Below are 13,440 nucleotides of genomic sequence, written 5' to 3'. Positions count from 1 at the left end.
CTCCGACTAGTGCAACCAGAGCCGACTAGGACCAACCAACCAGGGACGCCTGCTTGGAAAGGACCAGGGAACAAATGGAGAAAGCTAGGTAGGGTGCACAAATCAAACCACGATACCAGGGACCATACCCAGAACACCTGTAGGAATAGTACTTTGCAATCTCCCTGACACACATAGTGTTGTAGGTGCTGACATTTTCCCTATAGTATTGTGGGCGCCATTGACTCCCATACGATAAGGCTCCCCCCATGTGCCTCTAGGCATCGACAGTATTGTGGGCGCTAGGATTTATAGCACCAAGTGCACATGGTGAAACTCCTCACATGCCTCTGGGCATCAACAGTATATGCAGGTACCGACATCTACCATACCCAAACAAAACAATGGACCTCCCATGTGCATCTGACATCCAATAGTGTTGTGGGCGCCTACCATCATCCTATTCCCATCAACGCGGGCAACAAGGCTAGAAGCATTCGTACTCTCTCCCTCTCACTTGTAAGGTCATCCCCTTCATCAATAAAAGTGGATGCACCCTCTCCTAATAGACCAAGTTAACCTAAGTTGATTCAAGCTCAGTCCCTTCAGATTTATTAGATCGATCAAGTTCACTAGCTCACAACCACAGAACCACCAGGTTTGGACCTCAAGCACATGCTTGAATACTTAGCTCATAGCAGAGCTCCTATCGCTCTTGGCCCTTCTGACCAGAGCCGGCCGGACCTCTCGTACACCCCATCTTTCTCCTTCTCGTTTGTAACCCCACTGTAGACTTCAAGCACCTAGGCTCAGGAATAAAGTCACCGACCGACTCAAACTAGACGTAGGGCACATTGCCTGAACTAGTATAAACCCTATGTCATGGAGTGCTAGGCCATCTCCGATCACAATGTACGGCTAAACTACAAATATTCACTAGTTGGTCACTTTCTGTACCGACAGTTGGCGCCGTCCATGGGGAAGACGCTATACGTTCAACACTTTTTGGTCATCAGATGGTCCACTTTTCCACCACCCTTGCCATGGCGGGCTTGGGCAATACGACTCGCTTTGGCTCGCTAGAGTTTCCCGCACTCTCACCCATTGGGATGTGGGTTCCACCTGTCTTTGAGCCATCCTAGGCCTTCCTCTTCGGAAGCCTAGACTTTGTCGCCGACCAGCTCGACGTACTACACCTCCGTGAGGAGGCTCACGTTCCAGCACCCATCGGAGGGGTGCCCTCCATCGACTCTGGGACGCTCAACTTCGACAACACGGCATCTGCGCTTCATTTCGAGCAAACTCTCTACTCAAATCCCACTGTAAGTAATATGCGTACTATTATTTACTCTTTATTTACTATCTCGCACTGACCATCCGAAGGGACCGTATCGCCCAAGCCACAAACACTGTATGATCGGTTCCCCTATGGCCTCGCATCCTCCATGGATGCATACGCTCGGGGGCTCCGAAGGATGTGGGCCGGTGCCATCCCCCTCACATCCAAATTTGTGGGAATGGCAGGCTACGCTCCTACCGCTTTCCATGAACTCCCAGATGATGAGGGTGAGAGCGACGGTTCCAGCATCGACGACGTGGCACCCCACCACTGTCCATCCTAGGAGTGCGCTATGGTGGATGCTCTAGGATAGCCGCCAATGGTTGTGGAGTCTACGTAGACTTACACCCCTCTAGACCCGCATGCGGCGGCCCTCATGTCTACGCAAGCGCACGCAGAGGAATTACGACAATGGCAGCAGAACCAGCCACCGCCTGCATCAACACATTTAGTATAGACCATTGTGCCCCATGCGCATGGCCCCACAGGTGGCGCCCAGGGTCGCTCCCGTCAAGTCCAACATGACATCATGAATGAGGGGAACGATCTCCCATAGTTCGCTCGGGCTAGCTAGAACATTGCTGCTATGGCAATGCTTCTACGTGGCGTTCCCGAGCCTGTTGACCCCCAGGAGCGGGTAGTCTACCAGAACCTCTGGGTTCTAGTAAAAGCTGCCATCGTTCAATAGCCGGAAAGCTCCGTGTCATGACTCCGACTCACGCCTTCACGTGCGACCGTGAGCATTTCGAGCTCGCCACCGCGGTCATCAATTTGTCCAAGCTCCCATGGCTCGAGGAGTCATCAACCCTAGTAGTCTCGGACTACAACAAACTGACCTCCTCGATGGCCTTCCACTCACTCAAGGAAACCAAGGTGGTGGGTGTCAACCCCAAAGACCCAACCAAGACGGTGCGGATTGGGACCCAGCTCCTAGCCAAATAGGAATGCGAGCTCGTCGACTTCCTGCACGCCAATCACGATGTCTTCACATGGTAGCCTTCTAACATGCTAGGCATACCGTGGGAGGTTGCCAAGCACACACTACACCTCATCCTAGGCTCGAAGCCCACCAAGCAGCGCCTGTGCCGCTTCGACGACGAGAAACGTAGGGCAATAGGCGAAGAGATCGCCAAACTCCTGGCAGCTAGATTCATCAGAGAGGTATTCCACTTTGACTGGCTTGCCAATCCTATTCTTGTTAAAAAGAAGACCGAGAAGTGGAGAATGTGCATTGATTACACTGGCCTCAACAAAGCGTGTCCAAATGATCACTTTCCTTTGCCGTGCATAGAACAGATAGTCGACTCCACCTCGGGTTGCAAGATCCTCTCCTTTTTGGATGCCTACTCAGGCTATCACCAAATCGCGATGAAAGAATATGATCAACTTGCAACCTCATTCATCACCCTGTATGGTTTGTACTGCTACAAGACCATGCCTTTTGGCCTGAAGAACGCTAGCGCCACCTACGAAAGGTGCATGCAGCAATGCTTCGCTGACCAAATTGACCCGCTCGACCAGCCTGATCAAGCTGAGCGGTCGAAACCAACAATTGTCGTCTATGTTGATGACATAGTGGTCAAAATAGCTCAAGCTTGCGACCTGATCGCAAACTTGGCCATGACATTCATGAACCTCCAAAGGTTCAACATCAAGCTGAATCCCAAAAAATGTGTTTTCAGGGTTCCAAAGGGGAAGCTACTTGGATACATCATGTCCGAGCATGGCATCGAGGCCAACCCCAAAAAGATCATGGCCATCTCCAACATGGGCCCCATACGTAACATCAAGGGCATACAAAGGGTCATCGGCTGTCTAGATGCCTTGAGCTGCTTCATCTCCCGGCTCAGCAAACGGGGGATGCAACTCTACAAGCCCCTCAAAAAGACAGATGCCTTTGTTTGGACTGAGGGAGCTCAACAGGCTCTATAAAGCCTCAAAGCATCCCTAATGTCAGCCCCAATCCTCGTCGCTCCCCAACTGGGAGAACCCCTCCTCCTTTACATTGCGGCAAGCAACCATGTGGTGAGTGCCGTCCTGGTTGTCGAAAGGGAGGAGCCGGCACACCAGCTTAAGGTACAGCAACCCATATACTTCATTAGGGAGGTACTTACCGACCCCAAGGTCCGGTACCCCTAGGTGTAGAAACTACTATACACTGTGCTAATGGCGACCAGGAAGCTCCTACACTACTTCACCGACCACAAAGTTGCTATCGTCACTTCATACCCACTTGGAGACATCATCCGCAACCATGATGCCGTGGGGCGAATCTCCAAATGGGCACTCGAATTCAAGGGCCATGACATCAAGTATACCCCTCATACCACTATTAAGTCTCAGGCTCTCGCGGATTTTGTCGCTGAATGGATGGATGTCTAGCTACCGACCCTAGATGTCACCCACGAGTACTAGACAATGTACTTCGATGGGTCTGTAATGGCACCTGGCTCAGGGGCTAGAGTGGTTCTGATCTCTCCAGATGGGAGTAGACTCTGCTACGCCATCCGCCTCCATTTTTTGGCCTCAAACAATGCCGTAGAATATGAGGCCCTCATCAATAGACTGTGCATCGCCATCGAGCTCAGCGCTACGCGACTCTAAGTTTGCTGTGACTCGGAGTTAGTCGTTGATCAGGTCATGAAGGAATCCTCCTACAAAAGCCCCCTCATGGCAGTGTACTGCCAGGATGTAACAACCCAAAAATCCACACACTGAAAATACCAACTACAAAATTTTTCTTAAAAACTTCCATGTGATGATGAGTGTCATGTATAGTAACCCAACCTAAGAAATGCATTAGGTCTAACCCCAACCCAAGTTAACACATAAGCATGGCATGTCATTAGTTAATTGCGTTTATTTAAATTCTAACAAATAAGTGTTGCATACATTGAATGTGATTTGGATTTCCATTTGAGTTATGATATGCTTAACAACTCCAATAAATTAGGTGCACCAATTTAGAATTCAAATTTTAGAACCAAATTCAAATTCAAACAAAAGAGATGAAATGATAAACAAAATAGAAAAAGAAGAGAAAGGATGTAGGCCTCGCAAACCGCCTCGGCCTGCTCGGCCCACGCCAGCCAGCCAGCCCAACCGGCCTGCCAATTCTTTTTCCGTCTTCCCAGCGCGCGCGCGGCCCACGAGCCGGCCCAGCACATTGCCCACACCCGTGCACCCGTCTGCCTCACTCATAGCCATTGGCCGCTGGACCCCGCATGTCAGCCGCACCCCCATCTACAGTGTCGTCTTCCTCACCTACGCCTCAACCACCTATGCGATCGGCACCCGACAGCGGTGGTAGGGGCGGGCTAGGGGGTCACACCTGGGGCATGACCCTATCCCCCTTGCGCCGCGCCCACGCAACCCTGCACCACCGTCTGATGCGATGCATCCGCCTCCACCGTACGATGCCATCCGCCCTAGGAGGCATGGCGCTCGGCTATAAAGCTAGCCCGCACGCCGCTCACGCCCGGTGCCCTAGCTTCTCCCTCAGCCTCCGCCACCGCTTGGTGGCCCAGCAGCCGCACCACATTGAGAGTAGAGGGCCGAGAAGGAGATCGTGAGAGGAGGATCGGAGCCCCCACACGCTGTCAAAGTCGCTGGAGCCGAGGGCGACGCCGTCGTCGTCATCATGATCACGGGTCGGCACTACACGGCACTGCTTCTGGAGCTACATGGCCGCAACTCGACACTGCACCGCCATCCTTTCTTCCATAACACCTACAGTGAGCCCCGGTTCATTCCCTGCTCACCACTAGACCTTGCTACTCTGGCCATGGCGCTCCATACCATGAGCGCGTAGGCCAAGGCCATCCCCAGCCTCTAGGCACACCAGCACAGCACACTCACGTTGACCGTGACCATCCCCGAGCCCTTGGACGTTGTAGGCCTCTCTAGGTTCCCCGGATGCCGTAGCCGAGCACGCATGCCGCGCTCGCAATGCCGCCGCCATGATGCAGCCACCACCATGACGCAGCCACCACTAGAGCACCAGACCACCTCTGAGCACTCGACCACCGGTCCAAACATTAGACCACTAGTCTGAGCACTCGACCACTGGTCCGAGCACCCGACCAATAGTCCGAGCACCAGACCACAGGTCCGAGCACCCGACTATCAGTCCGAGCACCGACCGTCGTGGCCAGTACCGCCGGGAGCGCTTGGTGCCTCCTTGACTCGCCCGTTCTATTCACTGAAGCCATGGGTAACTCACGCGCACACCGTGACCACCCTGCAGGAGCCCATAGTGACCCGCACGCCTCACCGTTGTCACCATGTCACCGTGGCCACCGGGAAGGCCCTATCGGCCACCTAGAAACCAGAAGTCCTGCCCTAAGCTCTGGACGCCCTCACTGCATCCACATGGATCCGTAGGAGCCTACATGCCCCACTGTGGCACCCTCCGAGGCCATAGCCACCACACCGACACCGCTGACATGATCGGAAGGCTGTCCACCATGGCCAAAGCCACCGGAGGCCCTAGAAGACCCCTCGACCTACCCAACATGCCCGCTGGAGCATTGTGACGCCCATGCGCACCACAGAGCCAGCCAATGCCGCTGCACCCACGCCATTCCTGCATGCTGGTTGTGCTCGAGCCGCCGTTCACCATGACTAGTGACTTAGGATGCACCATCCGTCGCCCTGACTCCACCATTGTAGTCGCCATGGCATAGGGAGGCTTTTCCCCACCTCTATTGGATGCCTGAGCCGTTGTGGGAGCTCGTTGGTGAACACGTCGCCGGCGGGAGCGTGCCGTGGAAGAAACAGAGGAGAAGGGGCAAGGTGAGCAGTGCAGCCCTACACCTAGTGCACATGAGCTGAGCTAAGGAGAAATGACGATGGGCTCGGTCCACCATGGACCCTGCCGTAGGACCATGGACCAGGAGCGTTGGTCCACCGTGAGCCACACGGTGTGAGCCGTGCTGCAGATGAAGCCCAATAAGAGCCCACGGCCGTGACGTGGCTACGCCACAGCACACCACGTGTTGGCCCCGACCCGACCCACACCGGCCCGACCCGAGCCCACCAAGGCCCGTTTGAGACCCGACACATATTGACTGTTGATTGATCAATGTTGACCGTTGACCTGGTCCCACATGTCAGCAGCACAAACACGCTGGACCCACACGTCAGATGCTGACGTCAGGATGACATCACGAGGGACCCACATGTCTGCGACCTAAGAGCCCCTGGACCCACCTGTCAGCTCGAAACCGAGACGATGACATCATGCTGACATCATGCTGACATTAGCATGCCATGTTTACCAGTGACACCGTGACACGTGTCAGCCCAGGATTAATTCAGCCTTTATTCAATTTCAGAAAGGATTTAAACTTCAGGAATTCATAACTAATTCATACGACCTCGGAAAAATACGAGACCAGGACCAAAATTCATCTAAAATCAAGCTCTACGCAATGAACTCATGTTTGAGTGCATTTGACTCTTTTGAATTTTCATTACTTCTTTGTGCTACTCTATAGACGTCGCTAACGCGAGTATAATGCAAACATTGTAGACTTAGAGGAGAACCTGACAGACGAGGACCGTGAGTACCATGAGGAGTACGGAGACGACTACACTAAAGGTGCCACATCCCACCCAATCTCGTAGCACCTATTACGCATGACTAATATAGAACTACTATTGCTTTACTTTACTGCTATAATCATACTATGATAGGACTTGCATGGAAGTATGCTTGCTTGAAAGCCTTTACCTTGGCACAACCTTACCCCTGCATACCCTGCTATTAGGCTAGACACACGCTTACTACTATACATTTCATTACTCATACTTCTACTATGCTTATACTACGTGCATGGTGGATACTGGTGTTATCTAGACCATGGGGAGAGTGCTGCGTGTGTGACTTGGGTGTGTGGTGGGTGAGGGTTGTGTCGACCAAGTTGGAGTATACGACGAGCCTGGGGGCAAGTCTTGCTATGGGATGCTACCTGGGCACCCCTGGAAATGGATACCTATGGTGGGTAAATGGTATATGAGGTGGACCTAGGTGTGAACCTATGATAGGTAGAGCCCGGGATGGAGGTGCTGTGGTGGCACGGTAAATGGAAACCCTAATGGAGACATTCTGGCTTGGTCATCCCTATGGACTTACTAGTACTCAGATTCACCGAGAAGCCTGATGTACCACTCACCCTATATGGTGGGGACGGCTGGACTACTTGGTAGGATATTGCCACTACTACTAGGTTGATAGCAGACAGTGTAAGGAGGTACGGGGCATAGAGGATTCCCCCACACCCTTCCGAGACTTCATGGAGACCTTGTGGACCCGGCTCATGACTCACAGTTTCAGCCACCCTAGACTTGACTTGGGGTGAACCAGGGCTGAATGGTAGAGTGGCATTATCCTAGGCTAGCAAGCAGCCGGAATCAGCCTAGTTGATGACAGTCAGTGAGGAAGGCGGATCTTGTGGTTATGTAAAACCTCTACAGAGTGTATGGTTGATCAATCGATACATGTGCTGACTCATCGGCTATGGACCTTTCCTGGGTTTCGCTTAAACTAGATAGTGAGATGAGTCCTTCTCTTTCTTCCCCCATGAGAGAGTGTCGGTCATAGCCAGGGGCTACGGGCCTTGAGACAGTGCCGAGATGGAGTTGGCCTATCGACTGAGCGATGGTATGGTACGGTGTTGATGGAGTTGGTGGTATGTCAATCCTAGGATCGAAACCTAGCTCAGAAAAAGGGAATGGAGTGGAATGTGTGTGGGAATGGTGTTAAAACTTGACAAAATATTATTGTTTACTAATATGCTAATGCATAGGAAACCCCAGCCTTATAGGTTCACTTTGCTTATACCCAACTTGCATCCAATTTCCACAAAGCAATGCTCATAGGGTTGGGAGTGGCTAGTACAAATCGTACTGATAAATTTTGGCACACAGGTTCTGCTAAGGAGTATAGCTCTGAGGAGTTTGATGGATGAGGGGTTTGTGCCTATGCTCGAGTTTGGTGATCTTATCTTCAAGCTGTTCTGAATGAATGCTACTATTGATTCCGCCAATCGGCGATGTAATAAATTATGTAATTCCACACTATTTGTACTCTGATATTATCGTTGTATGGATGTGATATTCGACTAGAATTTGGGTAATATGATCTACAACGATCTTATTACACTTCGACACTGTGGATTTCCCTTTGCAAAAATTGGGGTCGTTTCAGTTGGTATCAGAGCCATACTTGACCTTAGGACGAAACCCTTGGAAATGGATGATAGAATAGGACGTGAATAGCCCTTCTTTCGGTTATATACCGACCCTGCATTTACTTTTATGAAAGGCTTATCTATTATGGACCTGCTAACACCTGTTCCTTAAAACATGCAGATGGCAACGAACGTTGACTGGCCGCCTCTAGGACCGCTACCTCTGGACCACGCCAAGCTTACCTTTGACCCACATGAGCTCAGGGGTTTTACACAGACCCTCTGCTGAGTTCTTGTCACGTTAGGTGTCCCTGACGAGCTTGTCATGGTCACCTACACCGGAAAGCCAGCTCAGGAAGGAGGAATCAAAGGACCGGTCGTCATCTCAGCCGAGTTCCCAGCTAGCACTTCCTTACCTTCTGTTCTAGCTTCCACCAAGTTGACCATAGAGGACACAGTCAAGGAGGGACTATGAGCTATCTCACACAAGGCACTTCATAGAGTGATGAGGGACCACTACGAGCACCTAAAGACAATAGAGTTCCATCTACTTCCCCAGGCCCTTGACCTCAGTCTTACCCCCAGTGAGCAGAGTTTCGCAGCAGGCAGAGTTATCCTTGCCAAGGAGGACAGATGCCTTCGCATCTCAGCTATTCACCTACTAGAGTAGGACAGGTATGTGACCCAGCTAGAGCAGAGGAGACGTCAGGTCTAGGCCCTTTGGTGGGAGTACCAGGAGTGAGACTCACAGGGAGCATAGGAGCGAGCTAGTCTACTAGAGACAGTTGCCAAGCTATAGGACGAGCTCAACCGTCGTGAGGAAGTCCACAGAGCTAAGGTCGCTGACTTATAGGACAAAGTAGCCAACCTAGGCAATAGGAACTGCTATCTTGACAGCAAGGTCTTGGAGTTACAGAGTGAGTTGGATGACAAGAAGGCCGAGTTCAGCCACAGAGGAGATAGAGAGAGATCCAAGGGGATTGATATGCTGAAGATCCAATCTCGGAACAAGACCCTGACTTAGGAGCTAGAGGAGTTCAGGAAGAAGGCCGTTCACAACTAGGGTCACCTGATTGAGGCACTCAGGCAGACCGAGTACCTATAGGACAAGTGTGAGAGGACATGGTAGGTTTGGCAGAAGTCTGATAGGAAGCGCCTCAGGGAGATGAAGGGTATGTGGGATCAGCTACCCAAGGAGGTTCGCAGCAAGACGAAGCCTAGGATAGAGGAGTTTGAGTTAGCCCTGACTCACCTCAACCTAGACGCCTGCCCTATCCTACCTAGAGCCAAGCCTACTGAGGAGCTCGCTGAGGCCTTAAAGTACGTGTCCTGACTTCACAAGTCTGACGAGGAGATTGAGATCGAGAACAGTCGTATTCCGACTATGGTGTATGAGTTAGAGTAGAATGACCCTATGTGGTCATGAGTAATGTCAGTAGCTTCCATAAGTTGTACCCCATGATGTACCCCTTATGAGATGTCTTATGAGACACTATGAGCAGAACGATTCTCGCATGTCTTCTAGTGTAGCTACTGGAGATGATGCTATGTAATAAAAACCATGTAATGAATGTTTCGGATCTTATTGCATCTTTATGAATCTTATTGCTTCTTTGTAATGAGTGTTGGATAGCATAAATGTTTTTCTTTAAATTGTCAAAATCATGTAATCATATCGAATTATAAGCACTTATGGCACAAGCACTAAACTCTCTATGATCCGTGTTGCAGATGCCGAACCACCGTTCTAATCGCCTAATGAACCGTGGACGTGCGCCCACCCCTGAACCAGTTGAACCCAATGGGGGACGTGGTGGCAACAACCGTGGTCGTGGCCGTGGCCATGGACACGGAGGGATACCCTTCCACCTAGGGAATACTCCGCCACCTGAGGAGAACATTCCACCACCACCACCACCAAACCTGGCAGAAGTGATGGCACAACAAACCCAACTTCTTGTAGCTCTTGTTGAAGGAGCAAACTGTCGCCAGGGAGGTCAGCAGTATGACTTCCAAAGGAACCTAGAAGGATTCTTGAAGCTAAGGCCACCTACTTATCATGGCACCGACCCTAACCCACTTATGGCCGATGACTGGCTCAAGGAGATGGAGAAGAAGCTTGACCTCACTACTTTCACCGATGATGAGTGTGTTGGAGCAGCCACACACCAGCTCACAGGTGCAGCACGCACCTGGTGGGATAGTTTCAGTGATTCCCATGAGGACCCTACCAACATATCGTGGGACGAGTTCGCTGGAGCATTCACTGAGTACCACATTCCCAAGGGTATCATGGAGGCCAAAGCTGAGGAGTTCCGCAACATCAAGATGGGAAAGGACAGGGTGACTGAGTACACTACTCATTTCACCAACCTTCTTTGCTATGCCCCTTCCTATGTTGTGAACTCTAAGAAGGAGAAGCTGTACTACTACCGCAAGGGACTTAACCCACACATCAAGCTAAAGTTTGGCGGTATTGAGAGCAACACATTGCGTGCTCTGGTGGATCGCTGCATCCAGATTGAGAAAGACCGTGCTGAAGCGGGAGAAGAGTATAGGGAGACGAAGCATAAGCCTGAGGAGTCTCTCCATGGTCGTGATCGCAAGAGGTTCCGCAGAGATGCACCATCCAGGGAATGCTCTCGCCACAACAGGGAGGACAACCCTAGATCGAGTAAGGGAAGTGGAGGCTACACTACCAAATACTCCTACCCTGCTCAGGATCGTTACCCCTGGGACCATTATGCTCAGGACCACAATAGTCAGGACCGTTTCAACCATCCCCGCACAGCAAATGAATGCCCAGCATAGAACCGCTCCGCACCAAGCACTGGAAACTAGAAGGCACCCACGTCAACCCCTACAGGCGGTATGCCTTTCACCTACCTTGCTTGTGGCCAACCAGGTCACAAAGCCACTGAGTGCCCTCAGAACTTAGCTGCTCAGAAGTCTTAGTTCAAGGGATCTGCTACTCGTGGACGTCTCAACCATCTGGACGCCGAGGAAGCACAAGCTGCCCCTGACGTTGTGTATGGTATGTTTTTAATTAATGGCAATACTGCATTAGTTCTATTCGACTCTAGAGCAACTTGTTCTTACATATCATCCAAGTTTGCACGAGAGCATGACCTGCCTGTAACCCCACATGAAGGTCCTATCATCACCAGCTCACCTTTAGGAGACCTATAATGCACCCACATCTATAAGGGAGTGAGTCTTACCATTGAGGGTCTTACCTTTAAAGCCGACCTAACACTGCTACCTTCCACTAACTTAGATGTCATCTTAGGTATGGATTGGTTAACCATTCACCGAGGTATCATATCATGTTCACCTAGATATGTCCAAGTGACCCACCCATCAGGCCAAGTCATTAGATGTGAACCCCAGTCTAGAAAGTCCACCTCTATCCTATGTGCCCTTAAAGCAAGTTCAGAATCACAAAAAGAGGGGAAGACAATTCATGATGTACTAGTAGTCAGAGACTATCCTGATGTATTTCCTAAAGAATTACCGGGTATGCCACCAGACTATGATGTAGAGTTCATCATTGATCTCTTGCCGGGAACAGGACCCATTGCCAAGAGGCCCTATCGCATGTCAGTTGATGAACTGGCCGAGCTCAAGAAACAGCTTGATGAGCTCATCTCAAAGGGGTATATCAGACCCAATGCTTCACCCTGGGGATCCCCGGTTCTATTTGTTAAGAAGAAGGATGGCTCGATGAGAATGTGCATTGATTACCGGAACTTGAACGCAGTCACCATCAAGAACAAGTACCCCCTACAAAGGATTGATGATCTGCTTGATCAGCTTTGAGGTGCCAAGTATTTCTCCAAGATTGATCTCAGATCTGGCTATCATTAGATGAAGATTTGAGAAAATGACATCCCGAAGACAGCTTTTGTGACTAGGTATGGTCAGTTTGAGTTCACCGTGGTGTCCTTTGGACTCACGAATGCTCCCGCATACTTCATGAACATGATGAATAAGGTTTTCATGGAAGAACTGGATAAGTTCATGGTGGTATTCATTGATGACATACTTGTCTATACATCCACCGCTGAAGAATATGAACATCATCTGAGAACGGTGCTTGAGAAACTAGCCCAACACCAGCTATACGCAAAGTTCAGCAAATGTGAGTTTTGGCTACAGGAAGTTGCCTTCTTAGGCCATGTACTATCAGCCGAAGGTGTCACAGTTGACCCAGCCAAGATTGAAGCCATGAAAGAATGGGATCAACCTCGTAATGTGACAGAAATCAGAAGTTTCTTGGGATTGGCTGGATATTATCGCCGATTCATTGAGAACTTCTCTAAGATAGCCCATCCAATGACCAACCTTTTGAAGAAGACTAAGGAGTTTGAATGGACGCCCACGTGCGAGCAAAGCTTCTAGGAACTAAAACTGAAGCTTACCACAACTCCTGTGCTATCATTGCCTAATATCAGCAAAGATTTTGTGGTCTATTGTGATGCATCATGTCAAGGACTTGGTTGTGTACTGATGCAAGAAGGAAAAGTGATAGCATATGCATCTCAATAGTTGAAAGAACACGAGAACCGTTACCCAACCCATGATCTAGAGTTAGCAGCAGTTGTGCATGCCTTGAAGATCTAGAGACACTACTTGATAGGCAACGAGTGTGATATCTATATGGATCACAAGAGCTTGAAGTACTTTTTCACTCAGGAAGATCAAAATATGAGGCAACGCCGATGGCTAGAGTTGATCAAGGACTATGACCTAGAAATTCACTACCATCTAGGAAAAGCTAACGTAGTCGCAGATGCTCTTAGTCGCAAGAGTTACTATCACGCCTTAATCACTGAATCCATACCACCTGAGCTCAAAGAAGAGATTGATGATTTCCAACTTGAGATACTACTGCATTACTTGTTGAATGAGCTCCGCATACAGTATGAT

This window comes from Miscanthus floridulus, chromosome 5 (assembly GCF_019320115.1).
Source record: "Miscanthus floridulus cultivar M001 chromosome 5, ASM1932011v1, whole genome shotgun sequence".
Classification (NCBI taxonomy): Eukaryota; Viridiplantae; Streptophyta; class Magnoliopsida; order Poales; family Poaceae; genus Miscanthus; species Miscanthus floridulus.
Note: the sequence above shows the minus strand (reverse complement) of the source record.